At 42.1% G+C, this 17,929-nt stretch overlaps 2 protein-coding genes across 7 annotated transcripts in view; one reads left to right on the top strand and one right to left on the bottom strand.

The window, feature by feature from the left end:
• The window catches only part of B3GALT1 (beta-1,3-galactosyltransferase 1), a 267,054-nt gene that overhangs the window by 51,502 nt on the left and 197,623 nt on the right, over positions 1–17,929 (top strand). For all 6 annotated transcript variants that reach the window (XR_010068922.1, XR_010068923.1, XM_063318230.1 and 3 more), the window contains one exon: positions 7,902–8,052. The gene's annotated coding sequence lies outside the window, so the exon portion shown is untranslated. The remainder of the gene's footprint in view (positions 1–7,901; positions 8,053–17,929) is intronic.
• Positions 3,666–17,929, bottom strand: part of STK39 (serine/threonine kinase 39) — a 381,542-nt gene continuing 367,278 nt past the window's right edge. Inside the window, exon 16 of the transcript XR_010068921.1 lies at positions 3,666–3,683. The gene's annotated coding sequence lies outside the window, so the exon portion shown is untranslated. The remainder of the gene's footprint in view (positions 3,684–17,929) is intronic.

The raw sequence follows: 17,929 nt of genomic DNA, 5'->3' as shown, positions 1-17,929 counted from the left end.
CCTAAGCTTGGTAAGAACCTGTTTAAGAAGTCGTTTGTGTTCCTTTAAGGTTTTAGTATAAATGAATACATCGTCCAAATACACCAAAACCCCCTTAAACAAGTGGTCATGCAAAACTTCATTGATCAGCTGCATAAATACCCCTGGCACCCCCGCCAGACCAAAAGGGAGAACCTTATACTGAAAAGAGCCCAAAGGGCAATTAAAAGCCGTTTTCCATTCATCCCCCTCCCAAATGCGAATGCGGTAGTAGGCTTCGCGGAGATCCAACTTTGAGAAAACCCTGCCAGTGGACAGATGTGCGAGCATGTCTTTGACGAGAGGCAGAGAGTACTTGTTGGAAAGGGAGGCGGAATTTAATCCGCGGTAGTCCGTGCAAAGTCTCAGGCTGCCATCCTTCTTCTCCCGAAACAAAACAGGAGCCCTGACCGGCGAGTTTGCCAGCTCAATGAAGCCCCGAGCCAGGTTCTTGTCAATGAACTCCCGCAAAGCGGCAAGTTCTTTCTTAGTCATAGGGTAAATCTTTGGCTTCGGCAAGGAGACGTCCGGAAGACGTTCAATGGAACAGTCAGTCTTGCGATGTGGGGGTAACCGGTCGGCCTCCTCCTCCCCAAAAACATCAGCAAAGTCTGAGTACGTGGCTGGAAGACCTTCCAAGGGGGATGGGGAGGGCAGAGAATCAACAACCTCTGCTTGCCCAGCCATCGGAGGCATGGCACGCCCCAGAAGGGGAGCTTGATAGAAGTCAGCCTCAAACGTAATGGAGCGGGACCGCCAATTGATGTAGGGGTTATGCGAGGTGAACCAGGGAATCCCTAACACAACCAAAGTATTCCCTACGGGGGTCACGATGAACTGAATGAGTTCAAAATGGGACCCCATACGCAAAGTGACTTCCCCAGTAAACTCGGTAGCCCCCCCCCCACTGTGGAGCCATCAAGCTGTTGAAAAAGCAGCGGCTTTGGGAGAGGGAAGCAGGGCAAATCCAATGCCTTGACTAAGTCAGGATGGATTAAACATCGAGAACAGCCTGCGTCCAATAAAGCCCAGACCTCGAGGGACTTGGATTGAAATCCCAATTCAATTTTGACAGTGAGGATAGGGCAATCAGCACTCACCATGTTAGGATTGCTCCCGGATTGAACCACCTCCCCGTGGCGCCGGTTAAGACAGGTGGAAGTCGTTTCCCGCCAGCTGTTCTAAAGCCTCTAATTCATCTCCCGGGGTGTAGATATCATCGTCGTCCACAGTAGCCAGCGCCCCTGTCAACTGACAAGGAGGGTTGGTTGGTTTTTTGGTTGGTCTTTGAGGCATTTTTGCGGAATGATCTGATGCCTTAGCTTTGGGGCAGTCAACAGCGCGGTGACCCGGTTTTCCACAGGTGATGCATTGCCCGCGGACAAAGCGGCGTTGCTTCTCCACATCCCATCTAGAGGTCGACGGAAGAACCGGAGCTCGGGTAGTGGTGACAGGCTTGTCTTCTTTGGTGGCCATCATAAAAGTGCGCTGGGCATGTTCTGCTTTACCAGCGAGGCAAATCCAATCATGTAATGAGTCAGGATCATCCCGGCCCAGTGCCCAGCACAAGACTTCGCAATTGAGTCCATCCTTAAAGTGATCAATTAAGGTGGCCTCGGACCATTCAGGAACTTTACCTGCCAAAACCTTGAATTCAAGTGCATAGTCAGCCACAGGCTTCTGTCCCTGAACCAGTTCTTTAAGAGCATCCTTAGCCCTCTCTTTAGCCATGAAATCCTCAAAGTAGCGCTTCAGCGCAGCCAAAAAGGCATCAAATGTGGCCAGGGCAGGGGCCCCAATCTCTGACAGTTGTACATACCAGTCAACAGCCCTGCCTTTCAACTTCGTGGCCACTGCAGCTATCTTCTCTTCTTCCGAAGGAAAGAGGTGGCCATGCTGTCTCATGAAGCTGGCGGCATTGGTGAGAAAGAAGGACAGGTTAGCGGGGTCACCATCAAACTTCACCGGGAAGTCCCGGGGGGTTTCCCCAACCTGCGGGACCCCACCTGATTGTTGCCTCGGGGCCACCCCTATGGGAGTGGATCCACGCAGACCTGATGGAAAAACTCGTGGTGGGGTTCCTCCTCCAGTAGCCAGTGAGGGGGAAGGCGGGAGGCTAGGTGGCCTCATTGCCCCGGGACCTCGGACAATCCATACTAGGTCCCCAAAGGCAGCCAACATAGAACGCAAGATGTGTTCCATGGATTCGATCTTGGACTCCAGGACCCTAATCCTGTCAGGTGTAGCGGAGTCCTCCAGCGCTGGACCTTCTGGCAGTGGGCTCTGTGATACATCTGGTCGCATCTCTCTCAGAGTGTCGGGCCAGCGGAGCTTCCACGTGGAGCGGGATGTGCCTGGTCGGGGGTCCACCAGGGCATCCCATAAAAATTGTTCCTGTGCCGCCACGTCGTCTGGCGGGGGTTTCTTCGACCCCGCGGTAGAGTAGGAGTCCCCCGACTGAGGTGTGGCTTGGGCTGGGACAGGGCTTGGGTCCCTGCTCGGGAACGTCGACTCAGGGAGTTGTTCCGCCTGCTCCTCGAACTCCGTGGGATCCTTTCCCCCTTCAGCCATCACTAATTCCTCTTTCACAAGAAAATTTTCCGGTAAAGAGTAGCGAGGTTGGTTTGAAAAATGATTCTCAGCTTTATGTGATGATTGCCTTACTCTAAATAAAACTCTCAGACTCAAAATGTCAATTCAGGTTCTGGATTTATTTAGAAAAGAGTGCAAACAGGTAAAAAGCTGAGAATGAGAAAAGCACGCCTAAACTCAAACTAAATAGCGTCTTTGCAAACAACACCCCACCCCCTCCCTCACATACAGTTTGCCCCACATTCCCAGGTGCTCCTAACGAGCTCTGCTGTTCAACGGGCAAAAAGACCTTGACATTTCAGAGATAGCCTAAACACATTCCTCCTGGCACAGATCAGCACGTCTCCTGTACAAGGCTCTCAGCAGCACCCTCCCAGCCCGGACACGTATCAGCACCTTGGCAAGCGAACCGTTACGATGTAGACAAACACCGGAATGGTGAACATGACACCCAAGCCATATAGTTCAGGTTTTCTCTATTTAATTTGTTTGTTGTTAACTGTATACCCCACACAGTCTTCAAGTTTTTATAGATTGGGCTATAAACAAAAATGGAATCACTTTATACTTTGAATAGTGGCATAATCTGTCACCACACAATTTCTGCTAAAAATATACTTCTCCCTGCAAGTGTTTTATGTCTGCCCCCAAACTCTGTATCAGGGAATCTGACCATTACTAGAAGGGAAAGATTATTGCCTGTGTCTATCGGGGTAGAAGGCAGCTTTCCACATTCCAATTATTTTGTTCCTCTGTATACCTTCCAGAAGGGACATGATATAAGGGGTGTTTGATTCACAGTGGACACTTTTAAAAGTTGGACTCCTAGTGGCTGTCTGTGGAGCAGAGTTGGAGAAGTATCTTTAATTAGTTAGAAAAAACCACCATCATGTCCTGAATCAAAAATCATTTCTTTTTAATACAGGCAGCACAAAATTTCCTTTTATATTTTAAACAGAGGAAAACAAATTATAGTGTTTTTTATCCAATATTTTAAAGTATATTCTTATTTCATCCAGCTATTCAGTGTGTGTGTGTGTATACACACACACACACACACACACACACACACACTGAACATATACTTACAGCCGTGCTCGCTCGCTCTCTCTCTCTCTCTATATATATATATATACACACACACACAATGCTACACACAAACACACACACATATACATAAATTTAAAATTATCTGAAGGCTTCACAGTCTTTGGTGGTTCATTCTAATACTTTTTATTGAAATTTCCAGCTTCAGAAATTAAAGCTTTGTAAGCCAGATGCTCTCATCTTTTATTCTTTCTTGCTGATAATCAACGTTCTTCTGTCACTGCTTCACTATCACCCCTTTTCAAAAAGGATATGCTTACGCATCCAATACTCAACCCTTCATTTCTCATGTTGAAGAATGACTATGCGCCAGTACTGCACCAGAAAGTTGTAGGTAGCAGTGAATATGCCTGACTATGTGTTCCTAAAAATGTTTTCAGTGACACAGCTCTCATTTATATTAGGCACTCCATAACAAACATGTTCTCTGTTGACAGGGACAATCAACAAATCGAACCAATATTTTTTTAAAAAAAAACCCAAACCGGGATGGACAAATAAAACAAGTAAAAAGCATTATGTCAACTATAAGCAAATCAATTGGACTAAAATGTTAACATCAAGTAATAGAAATACTACTAATAAAAACTAATGACTTTTTCATTCAATTAATCTGTTTGTAAGCTGCCATAAAACAATGGGTTATCAGGTGGGTATTGCAAAAAACGTTGACAAAGTGAAAAGGCAAAATTCAATAAAAATATAATCATAGTATAGCCACAATGCAAGTTGAGGACACTGTGAAACATAAAGAGGAGAGCAGAATATTGTAGTACAATGAAATAAGCATAGAAGCTATAGTATTTTATTCTTCCTTTTACAAGGCAACCACACTCGCATTTATAATGAAGGAAGTTGCACTGCAATGGGGTTTACTCTCTGATAAATGTATGGCCTTACTTCCATGTCTGTATGTGTGGATAGGTTTATTAATGGTATAGTCCTGTAGTGTGAAGTCCTGAAGTGAGATTTTCAGTTTACCGCATAGCCTTTGCTGTTCAGACTTAGCTGAAACTTAATCTCAATTGAATATATATTGAGGTGGGCAACTTGTGGGCCCCCACCTCCTTTCATTGCTCCCAATGTTCTTTCTCACTCCACTGAAAATTAGTGCTATGGTTTCTTTCCATGCTGAGGCAGGAGATACACAAAAAACAATAGTGTAAACCAGGAAATAGGTTTAACCTCATCAATAAACAAGAAAAAAATCCAAGTCCATTTGTTTTTAAGGAGGAGGAGGAAGATAATCCTGGGTGCACTTAGCATCTTTACCTGCCAACTATTGCCCATCACCAAAGGTTGCCTACCCCATGGGAAACAAAGAAAAGGGTTTATTGTTAAGCATTGTATAACTTCCTACATTTTTGGATGGCCCCTCTTCACATTCCTCCCTGGCTTTTGAGCCATTTTGTCCAGGATGATCATGGGAGACTTTGCAAATGAGATTTCCAGAGAGGGAGTTCTGGTAATAATAGGAGGGTGATACATATGAAACTGGTGGTTTATGTTGGCAGAGTGCTAGAAAGCATTTGGCCCAGGAGAGATCAGAAAAGTCACACACCAGGCATTTCTATAAAAATAAATTTATTTACAGAAAGCACAAAAACATATTTACAGGCTTCTGCATTCTCACAGGCTCTCTGAGAGCTGCTTACTCTCTACAAGCCTAAAGAGAAGGAACAAACTAACAAGCAAACTGCCCTCGCTTCAGGCTATGCAACTATTAACACCTGAAAAGAGGACAATTAAATTCAACCTCTTCACCCGGCCAAAATGATTAGTTACCACAGTAACCTTAATCTGTAGCAGAAAACAATATACCAAACAGTTTACATACTGTGCTTGATTGCTGTCAGACCCTAGCTTATCTGGGACCTCTTTGTGGTGGTGACACACATGACTCCCTCTTGGCCATTCACCCCTTTTCCAGTTCTGAAACATTATCTTTGATAGGCATTGCAATAAAAAGGAAAGAAATAAAATAAAAGTAATCCTAGATCTTTCAGGGCATGAATATGCAACATCTGTGGAAGATCCCTTCTTGCTGTGCTTAATTTCAAAATGAGTATTGTCATTAGAGCAGAATTATTTGCTTGTTCAGGAAAAGCCTGCCAGAAAGGCTGCTTCCCTGCTACTTGGGCCTCATCACACACCTGGGTTTCTCCTTCTAGCTGTAAATTGTGGCAGTGTGTATCTGTCTGCTTGGAAACCAAACCATCTTTCTTCAAAATGATAAAAGCCTGCTGGTCAGCAGCTGGCATGCTTTTTTTCTTGTAAATTAAACTCTCTTTGATGCTTCGTCCTTCACCTCCAAGCTAACCAAAATGGAGAGCAAGCAAGCAGGACCTGTTATCAAAAGTAAACATCCCTGTATCCTCTCTTCCCTCTGCTGCCTTAGCTTTGGAGAGAAGGAGACAGAAAGCTTCAGTAAACTAATCACTTTTTTTAAAAGTGAAGATTGCACATTTTGAGGCAAATTATGAGCTGCTTCCATTTAAAATGCTTGAGGTGAGAAGCTGGGTGTTTTAACAGAAGGTGGCATGCTCTTAGGAAAGGCAGAGCAGACCTCAAATTACATCAAGGCATGAATAATTACAGCACCCTGCAAGCAGTTTATGCAAAGGCAAACAGCGGCGTTCTGTCTGGGAAGTCTGGGTTTCTGTGTGGCGGACATCTTTAATGGTAGGTGGGAATGACCTTGGGAGACAGGGACGAGCTACAGCCAGGTGAATTGTTGGACAAGAGCCCACAGAAGCAACGGGGTGTGTGTGTGTGGCAGTTGTCTCAGAAGGGACAACTGTACTACATCACTAGGCTGACATCAATCTTGCAAGTACATTTCTCCCCACTTGCCTTTACAGTCCAAGAAATTAGGAACGGTCCCTTCTGAGATGTTTGCCACACACTTCTATTGCTTCTGCAGGCTCAGCTGCCTCTTGTCTGACCATTCTACTGGCTGTGGCTCTTCCCCCTGTCCCCCAAGGTCATTCCCACCTACCATTACAACATCTCTGCTCTGTGATGTATATTGTAGCACTGCAGACCAAGAAGGAATTTCCTTCTGAGATCCAAAAAAGAGAAAGCAACTTAAAATTGTAGTCCCACCAGTTATACATTAAAACTCATCTATGTCATCCATGTGGGGGTGGCAAACTGCAAGCTGCCTTTGGCTAAACAGATTACACCAGGCTTTTTCAGCCGGGTATCCTCCAGTTGTGTTGGCATTCCGATTGAATGCCCAGCTGGGAAATTTATTATTATTTATTTATTTATTTATTCAAATTTATCACCACCCATCTCCCAGAAGGGACTCTGGGTGGTTTACAATAAAAATTCTGGAAGTTGAGTTCCCAGCACATCTGGGGGATGCCAGGTTGGAAGGCTAGGCTAAACTAATGTTCCCCAAATTTTGTGTGAGGAGAATGGACTGATTTCCTTCAAGAAAGGCTGAAGGACACCTTGAAAATTACCTTTCTGATGGGGGGGGTGACTATTCATATTTAAATAAAGAGTTAAAATTTATTTAAATATGAATATTCCACCCCCCCATCAGAAAGGTAAGTGCACATTTCAGAATGTATTTTCTCTCAAAGTATATTTTATCCTGAAATAGATATTTATACAGTTTTGTAACTTTTAATACTGTTGGTTTTTGAGTTGAGAACAGCATCACAGGATTGAATAGTAACTTCTGAGAATAACTATATACTAATGGCCACCGTGGAACTGTGAGTCCAGTTTGTTTAGTTTGAACTGTAAACAGAACTAAATTCTCAGTCATCCCTAACTACATCTATAAGTGCAGTTGGTCTGACAAGCAACTCTCCTGCTCTAGAAGGGTAACAAATAGTCCTGCAGATAAGCAACATTGGCCTTTTTATATTATATTCATCATTCATGTTAGAATGCTTTTTTAAATATTTATTTATTTATTTATTTATTTATTTATTTATTTGTTCGTTCGTTCGTTCGTTCGTTCGTTCGTTCATTCATTCAATTTATATAGCTGCCCATCTCACACCAGTGACTCTGGGCAGCTTACAATAATAAATGTTAATAAATATGCTGGAAAAGTAATTTATCAGGAGCTATTTTTAATGTATTTGTGTTTACTTTGCAAATGTATATGCCAAATACCTCTGAGCAGCTCATGAAATCTCAATCTCTCCCCCTCTCTCTTAAAGCACACAGAGTGAGCAACATGCAACCAAACCCACTTTGGTATTAAATTAGAAATGCTCAAGGATGGCAGACATTGAAGAACTACTGGCGTTATGGATGCAGCAAAGCCACAGCATGACATCCGAAATTTAAACAGAAGCAACCTGAGGTTAGGTAAGTTATGTAGAAATTTCTTTATAGTTGCCTCATTGAGTTTGAGTGTGACCAACTCTATGGGCATGTGGTCTCTTCCCTGTGGCTCACCAACTGCCAAAGGCAGGATCTCCATGACACAGATTGAGAAATATGCCACAGATGTTCCCTCAACACAGGGATGGTGAAGGTTAACGACTCATTGAAGGAGCAGTGGCCATGGCTCCACTCTCTCCTTCCAAGCATTTACATATAAACGTCTAGATGGGAATGCTTGAATAGGACTTCAAGTGTGAAAATAATATTTACTGTATGTATTTATGTATGTATCTTTGTATATATTTGCAATGTTAGTATGGCTGTCCATCCCAAGAAAACAATTCTGGGTAGCTCACAACAACCATAAAAAACAATAATCAATGCTAAATGTTATCTTTCGGTGGGTGGGTCGGTGGGTGGGGGGGAGTTGATTAGGAAGTTTATGTAATTTTTTTTCTTTTAATATAAGGGGAGGAAGTAACTGTATTTAGTGATTTTTACAATGTGCCAATGGAATGGTTTATAGAAATAATGTGATTTTGGTTTAATATAGAGTAAGGGATTGATTATGGAAATTTTTGTATACCCTTGCTATTAAAAGTTGGAAGTGACCTCTTTTTGTAACTTTGAATTTTTTTTTCTCTTGTGTTTCTACATTTTTTATTTTTTTTCTCTTTTTTCTTTATAGTTTTTTGTTTTTCTGTAGCTTTTATCTTTGTTTGAAACTTAATAAAATTCTTATTAAAAAAAACACAAATCAATACAAACAAAAACCTGGTGCCTCAACCATCCTTCTCAGATGCATGCAACAGAACCAACCCCAGGGTCCCACCTCACCCTGTCCCAGTGCTTGGGGAAAGAGCCAGATCTTTACTGCCTTCCAGAAGACTAAAAGGGTGGGGGCCTTCCAGATCCATGGCATTCCTCAGGGTAGGGACTGCTACATAAAAGGCACATTTTCTAGGTCCCACTTAGATGGCAGCACTGAAGAGAAGGGACACTGAGTGTACCCACTCTATCTGACCTGGTGGGTCAGGCAGATACCCTCAGGGAGAGGCAGTCCCACAAATAATCTGGCCTTGAGCCATGTAGGACTTTAAAAGCAGTAGCCAGTTCCTTGAATTGTACCCAGAAAGAGACTGGAAGCCAGTGCAGCTAGCACAACAGCAGCATAATATGGGCAAACCGAGGGGCACCTAACACTCTGCATGCTGCCACATTCTGGATCAGTTGTGACTTCTGAGTGATCTTTATGGACAGCCCCATGTAGATTGCATTGCAGTAATCCAGCTGGGAAGTGACCAAGGCATGAATGTCTGTGATCAATGCCTCCCTATACAGGAATGGGCACAATTGGCACACAAGATGAATCTGTGCAAAGGTCCCTCTAACCATGGCTGCCATCTGTTCTTGAAGAAGGAGCCACAAGTCCAGGAGACCTCCAGACTGTGCAGCAACTCTGCCTGGCGAGTGCAACCCTGTGAGAATCAAAGATGACACATCATCAGACCCCAAAGCCACTCCATCTTGTTTGGGTTGAGTCAGAGTCGGTTCCTCCCGTTGCAGATGCTCACAGCCTCCAACACTGAGTCAGCACTGCAACAACATCACTTGCCCAACCAGGAGTACAGATATATAACTGGGTATCATTAGCATATGATACCACACCCTGTGCTGTTGAATGACCTCACCCAGGAGTTTTATGTAGATGTTAAAGAGGAGCAGTGAGAGCCCTGAGGCACCCCACACCTCATAGATCTCCCCTTCCCAGCACTGATTGGAACCAGCCATGGAGAAGGGAGCAGCAAAAGAGTTGCTCCCACTCCTAATCCTATCCAGAAGGATATCATGATTGATGGTATTGAAAGCCACCAAGAGATCCAGGAGGGGCAGGATGATTGTACCACCTCCATCCTGAGCCCTCCAGAGAGGTCATTCACAAGCGTGACCAATGTACCCCAGGCTGAACTCAGACTGAGAAAGATCCAGATAATCCACTTCATCCAGGGCCCTCTGCAGCTGAGCACCAACCACCCTCTCAAAAACCTTCCCCAAAAAGGGAAGGTTGGAGACTGAATAAATGTTATCCAACACCCTTGGGTCCAAGGATGGCCTCTTGAGAAGGGGATGCACCACCACCTTCTCCAAGACAGGCAGTACCAACCCCTCCCACATAGAGGTATTAACCACCACTTGGACCAACCACCTGCCACCCCTCAGGAGGCTTTGACCAGCCAGGAGGGGCATGGATCCATATCACAGGTTACAGCTGTGTAAGGTTACAGCTGCAACGACCCTGTCCACTTCCTCAGGATTGACTGCCAATTAACCTAATTCAGACACATCTCAACCACTTCCAAAGACCTGCCCAGCCAGAGTGCAACTCCGAGCTAAGTCAAGCTACTTTGTCTGACAAATGCAGAGAATGTTCCTCACAGCAGCCCCAAAAGGGTTCCCCCAGTTCCTCCTTACCCAAGAGGAACCTGGTCACTCAAAACAGAGCCACAGGGCAGCAATCTGCAGATGCGGTAAGAGTAGAGAAGTAGGTTTGCTTTGCCACCCTTATCGCCACAAGGTAAGCTCTAATAAAGGCTCTGGCCTGGGCTCAGACTGCCTCACTCTTCGTCTTCTCATAAGCAAGACTTCTAAATCATATCAAATAAATGATATTATCATTTCATTTCATTACAATAACAATAATATTATCTTTTCAGATTCTGAGTGGCTTTCACTTTCTGTTGAACTTTATTGGTAAATGGTTAATGCTTTATCTCTTGATTAGCTATTTCTCAGACAGAATCCCTAATTTGAATGGGGGCGGTATGGAGGGGGAATCCCTTTCTAACTATTTGAAGTTCTTCAGGTCAGGTGGGTAAGCGGCCAGATTCCCTTAACTAAAAATCGTAGGGACGTAGGGTGTGTTCTAGGAAGGTGTATATGAAGGAACCATAGCATCCATGAAGAGGAGCAGAATCAGGATGTGGAGGAAACACTTAATATGCATGTGGCTAGGGAGGCTCCCAAAGTACTGAAGATCAAGATTAAACCTTTTGGTAGTTGGCTACCTCCACTTAACACAGTTCTGATTTCTCAGAAGATTATTTATCTAATCTTCTCTGTCTAGAAGAGTTCACAATCCGTCCTCCTGTCCTCCAGTCTGTGAGAATTCCTTTGGCCATACTCTTTGGAAATTCTGGAAGTTTTAAGCCAGCACATCTGTAGGATGACAGGCTGTAATAGGCCATTGAAAGAGAACCTTTTTTGCTTTTCTGTCAACCACTTCTTCCTCACATGAGCTATCAGTTAAAAGAAACTGTGAGCAGAGTTCTTAAATTAGAGCCCTTCATTATGGTAGAAAAAGTTAGCATGTTAACAGGGAATTCAAATCGGCAATTATTTATTTGAGCTGTACGTTCAAAGATGTCACTGCTTAGTTTCTCTTATGTACACTACCTTATTATATGAGATTTATTTTCTGCAGCTGTTTTCAATTAATTCTGAGGGTCTTAAAAACAAGTGATGAGCAGGGAAAAAGTGCTCGCATGTTAATTGTACTTAGGCTGGATTGGGATTGAGGAATTTGAAAGGAGAGAGAGATGGTAGTAATTCTGTGTCATGTATGTAAGCCTGGGTATTTTCCACAGATTTAAATGGAATTTACTCTCTTATAAGAGTGTGTAACATTGCTTGTAAGTGCTTGTAGAGAGCAGAGATCCTTGGGTTGATGTGATGAAAAAGAAATATTTCTATGATTCACTTGGTTTCGGCATCATAAATTAAATAAATATTGCAGAAGACTGTTGTCATCTCAAGGAGGAACAAAAGCATGTTATTGTAAGAAAGGCCTCATGGCCTATATGTATTTGTTCATACTTGCTGTCTTTTTATTTATTTATTTATTTAATTCAATTTAGGTACCACCCAGTTCCAACCAACTTTGAGTGCCTGTATTAGAAAAGCCTCATTTTGCTGAGAGTTGCAACCTGTGTCTCTTCTTTTCTGCCTCTGATATAAACCCATTGCAGAGGATCTAAGCAGAGCCTCTGCTAAATAAGGATAGCATGGCAACTTTGAGTTTAGTATCAAGGGGCCTGAGAAACACTGAGTGTATTAAAAGAGAGAGAGAGAGGTGGATTTTTCTTTCTACTTCACCAGGGGCCAAGATCTACAGATTTGTAGATCTGCAGTTTATTTTCTGATTGTGTCCTGGAACTAATTCTTCCCTACTGGTACTACAGATGGTTTTAAAATTAGAGGAGTAGGTTCACAGGTAGAATCAAATGGAAAGAAAATGCTGAAAACTGACCACTGTGTTGTTCTCCTAAGTTCCTAGACAGGCACAGTTCATCTATTCACCTTCTACTCAGAATTCTGAATCAGGGTTCTATCAGCAAGCTGTAGAATACAAACACAGGAAATTTAGCAGAATTACAGTAATAGAGGCAGCATTCCACAAATTCCTTGGAATTGCAGTTGGCCCTATCTGTTGTGTAGCATGATACTATTTATTTCTTCCAGGATACACCAAGGATGAAAAGAGAAGTTAATATGTGATGGTGAATTGAACAATAACAAGAAGTTTGTAGTTCTTGATAGTACAGAGAAGTCGTAGAAAACAGATGCAGGATCATGGATTTGGTTTATTACTTTAAAGTCAGTGCCAGAGAGACAATGTAGTTCTATTAGAAATATCTGAACAGGAAGAAATTTTCAGCTATTTTATTTCAGAGCCTTTCAGACAAATCAAATGTAATCAAAACTCAGAAATCCAAAGCTGGCTCTTTGACAACTGCAACACAACTGTGCCTCAGATTTTCTAGGTAATCTCCAAAAATGTTAATCCAATAATCTCTAAAAGAGGTTCTCCGTATGCACAGCTGTAGTAAATATATCTACACATACTGGTTGGAATTAGCATTAACAAAAATCATTTATGAAATGGATTAAAGGAAAAGATTCTTAAATTATTTCAAAATTAGGACAAGTGGGAAGGATTTATGTAAGAAAAAAAAAATAGCTTATTCTCCCCCCTCTCTTGTTAACAAAAGGTCAGGTTAATCCACTGTCAAAATATTGTATATCTGATTAAAATTTGCACATATCTGCTCAACAAGGCTATTGCATGTGGATGACTTCCAGCTATGGATTCTAGTGTATATTTATGTCAGTTTTGATATCTTCCCCACCTATAAATGGTTCACCATTAGATGGCATTTTGCTTTGCATATTGCATTTATTAGTTTTACTGCCCCATCTGTGTATGAGCAAGGGTTTTTTTTTTAAAAAATATTCTTCTGTTGTCAGACCATTATCCCAACTAGTTCAGTATTATCTATACCACCAAGACTGGGGAACTCAGTTCCTAGACTACCACTCCCAGCATTCCTCACTGTTGGTCAGTCTAGCTGAGGCTACTGGAAATTGTGGTTAAGCAACATGTGGATGTCTCAAGTTAGCCACCCTATTCTAATGCTGATTGTCTGTTTGGAAGTTCAGACATGGGTCTTCTTTACTTAGCAGTCATCTTAACCCTGCCATGAGGCAAATTAAGGAATGAAAAATGAAGCAAAAATTGTCCCTCCAATGTGGTAGTCCATGGATTCAAAAACCATAGCCTGTGGACTGCAGACAACCTATCATTTACACTTTTGCAACCCTTACACCCTCCAAGACTCTGTGGGGCCCCCAAATGAGGCCCATTTAATTACTGGGGGTTGGAAAGGATAGTTTAACGAACAAAATGAGTGCCTTAAGCCTCTGCAGGGATTATTCTTTTAACATCCCTGATTTTTTTTTTAAGTGTCCTGACTTAATTCACTTGGGGAACGTGGCATGCTATGCAAAGCCCAGTGTGCCCTCAAGCTTATGGAATATCCCTGCTGCAGTCCATCTTCACCTGTGTTCTGTTATTTATATCTTAGTCCAGAGAAGATCATTTGATGTGTCTACTGGGGATGAGGCAACTATCTGGGCACGATCTTCTGCACTGAAACATCTCATGGTATCTTCCCATTAGTAGTTCCAAACTCGCAAAGATTCAGCTTCTTCACATTAGATTTTGGTGCTCTGACTTGAGATTAAACATGCTGATGTCCTAACAGTGAGAATCACACTGAGACGAGGAGTAGTTCTCTAGTGTTTATTACTGCTACATAAACAGAATCCTAACAAACTGAATAAGCATGGGAAAAACCCAGACATATAAACCCCAAAAGCTAAGGCGGGCCTGATCTGTGTCTCTTTGAATGGCTGCTTAATTCCTCAGTACTACGCATGTGTTTTCCACCCTGGATGGGAGCCCCTTCCTGCTCGCCATCATTACTCATGACAGTTGGGTTGGAAACATAAATCTGACAAGAGGGGTGTGTGTGTGTGTGCCTTCAAGTCAGTGTGGACTCCTGGCAACTGCCTGGACAAATCCCTGCAGTTTTCTTGGCAAGATTTTGGAAGTGGTTTGCCCCTGCCTCCTTCCTACGGCTGAGAGAGAGGGACTGGCCCAAGGTCACCCAGCTGGCTTTTTGCACAAGGCAGGACTAGAACTCCCAGTCTCCCAGTTTCTAGCCTGATGCCTTAACCACTGCACCAAAGTAGCTATGTGACAAGAGTTGGCATCTTGTAAAGCTTTGATGTGAGAAACTTCCTGACTTCTGTTTGGGACTATTTTGTAATTACAAATTCTCTCCCAAAATACACAATTTAGTCACTTCAGAGACTGTATGCCTACCTACAACAATTAAAAATTATGTCCTTCCACTGTATTTCAGACATATTTCTGATTGTTCCTCTTTTCTCACATTGAAAGCAACTACTGAGCAGGGGCTTATAAGGGGACAGCACTTAAGACTTTGAGGGGGTTCTATGACCCTGGCATGCCAGTTTATATAGCTCTTCTCTGCTCAGTGTGGCCACATCAGTCATGATGGGGATTTATTTCAAAATATCTGGAGGGATCCAGATTTTAAAAAAAAAGTTCTAGAAATCATACAATAAGATAGCCCTGAGTTTTGTACTAGCGTTTCTTTTATAAAAAATCAATACATAACTTGTTTGCTTTCTTTACATTACAGTAATAGATACTAGAAAAATAATTTATATTATTTTTGGTATGAAGCAGCCAAAGTAAAAAAATCTAAGCAGTTAAAGAATTGCAATAAGTTCTTCTAAAATTCCTGAATTTTGCTGTGTTTAGTTTCTGTGTATTTGCATATCCATTACTTTTTATGTATGTAAGAAAACGTATGTTTGACAGATCAAATCAAGCATTTCTATGAAAGCTGTACATTTAAAATTTCCATTTTTGTCTCTCTCTCTGGATATTTGAGTGCTTAATGTTAGAAATTTCAAACTATATGGAAAATGACAGTTGCTCTGATAATAAAACTGTCTTGATGAAGTTTAAGAAGATAAAATCCCAGCAGCTCTTCTGCTGTTTTTTGGAGGATAGCATTCAAAATTGATGTTGGAACAATGAGAAGCCATTTTTAAAAACATATACAGTATGTTAGGAAAGAAACTAAGCATGAGAAACGTTAACTGAGATTCTTGGTTATTGCTTGAAGTCAGCTAAAAAACAATCCACTCCTTTGATTGAAGTCTGTTTGCTGTCTCTACAATTAGTTTAGTGACTTACTTTCAGTTTTACAACTCCAAATTATATCAACTTTTCAAAATCAGTCAACCACAACAATCTTTAATCCACAGGGGAAAAAAAGAGAGACTTGTCTATGTACCACCTCCCAATACTTCATTAAAAAGCAGATGAAGTCACACTGAAAGTTTGCATAATTGAATAGAAAACAAAAGCATTGCCATTTCATACTCCATTTTAGCTGTGTAATGAGTTCCTCTCCTACCCCAAAGGTCTTCTTTCTGGTCTGAAATCATTTTAAGAGGCCTCTGTAAGAACTCTGAACTATAGCCAAAAGTTTGTGTGTGTGTAGAGCCTGTAGTGTGGGAGAATCACAATAGTGTATCATTTATTGAATGTTGGAAGCACTTAAATAACCAAGGATGATTATGATGTCTTGATAATGACATCATAATCATGATGTGTGCTCCAGAGATTCTGCCCATTTATATAAGTTGCTAGCTAAAAAAAGGTTCCCTTTTGTGGTGGGTGCTCTTTAGAGGAAAGACATGATAGAATAAGGGCTTCTTTACAAAAGAATCCAGTTATAGTAAAAGTTGGAATTACTGAAGTTTAATATGCAGTCTGACATACAGCTGGAGCATCATCTCAGCATATCAACCAAGTCATTAAATCAGCTACATCTTTCATGAGTTGTCTAAAGCAGCTGTGTCTCTTCTCAAGCTTTCATAAAGAAAGAGATTCTGCACTCGCACTCTCAGAGGGAAAGAGCAAGAAGGCAGGGAGAAGAAGATGGAAAGGAAAGAGGAAAAGGGGGGGAATAATAGAATCAGAAAAGGTCAAAAGGGGAAGACTCTGCCAATGTTAAAATCTCCCTTCCACAAATTGGCCTCTGAAGTAGGTAAAACAGGGAAATGGCTGGAGAAAAGGAGTGTTGTAATGTTGCAGAGGCTACAGCAGGAGAAGTCAGGGTTAAGTATCCCCACTCCCAAGCAGTTCTTCTCTGCAAACCTTGCCTCTTCCCTGGATTCATGTTCATTGACAGGAATATGCTTATGTTATAATGCAAACTTCTGCACTCCTGTAATTTCTGGGCACTCTGTGTAATCTCTTAGCTCAATACACTGTTACATTGAAATCTGTTTGATATTCCCTCTTCGCATCTGAAAGTACAGAAAAGTAGTTTTTCCACTTAGTTGTTTTTGACAGGAAAAATCATACTGTATGGATACTGTAGTTTAGTACAAACACGTGACAGGGAAATGGAGTGGTAATTTTACTTAATAAGTTAAATGGTTCTTTCCTTCTCTGTCAAAAAGAAAATTGCAAAAGTAATAGGTGTAGTGGGGGAAGGTGCTTTATAACATACAGAGATGAGTTCCAAATCCAGCAACATCCAGTTGAGTTGGCAGTATTTATTACGAATTCTGGGAGTTACATTCACAACTTAATGACATTTTGGGAATATAAGAATCCCACCTCCTCACTCCATAATGCGTCTAAGAACCCATGTGCCTTGCCCTCAGGCAGGATATACATAAATCTAGTTGGAAAGTGTTTTATTAGAAAAATATGTTATTTTTCATTATAAAGGAAAGACTACCTATCCCTTTCTTATTTACAGTTTCTCTATCATGTATCTCCTATTTCTATAAGCTACTTTAATCTTCTATATGCTATTCTATTCCATTTCTATTCTGACTCTTATTCTTACCTGCCTAACTTCTATCTATAGCTCCAGAATATTCTTATTTTCTTTCAACCTACAATCTATGTAAATTATTTTGTCCTAGCTTTAGCTCTGTCTTAACTCTGCCTATCCTGGTCCTAGTTCCAGACACTACCAGCTACCTCTCCCTTGCTGTCTTTTCCACTGGGCTGGTCCCTGCACTCAGCTGCCTGAGCTGGGCTTGGCCATCATGGCGTTTGACTTGCTGGGGTGACTGGATAGCACCACCATCTTGCTCCTTCCACTTCTGGCTCTGACCCTTCTAACTGTGGCTGGAGGTGATAGCCTTTGGGTGTTGGCTCTTGGGGTTTTCTCTTTTCTGACACTTGGTGCATCTGGCCTACTCTGACTTAACCCTTTCTTTGCCCCTGTTGGGGCTGTGGCAAACTACTGTCATGCTTCCTGGCTCCCTTAAGATGCCTCCCACTGCAATCACCCAACTTCTTTAGGCTTTGCAAGGCCTCTCACCACCTCTCCTTGGCCCTGCTGCTTAGTTCCGTTCCAGCCTTCTGGCTGCTGGGATGACTGACTTCTGCTGGTAT

This window comes from Candoia aspera, chromosome 1 (genome assembly GCF_035149785.1).
Source record: "Candoia aspera isolate rCanAsp1 chromosome 1, rCanAsp1.hap2, whole genome shotgun sequence".
NCBI lineage: Eukaryota > Metazoa > Chordata > Lepidosauria > Squamata > Boidae > Candoia > Candoia aspera.
This window is presented reverse-complemented; position numbering and strand designations above follow the sequence as displayed.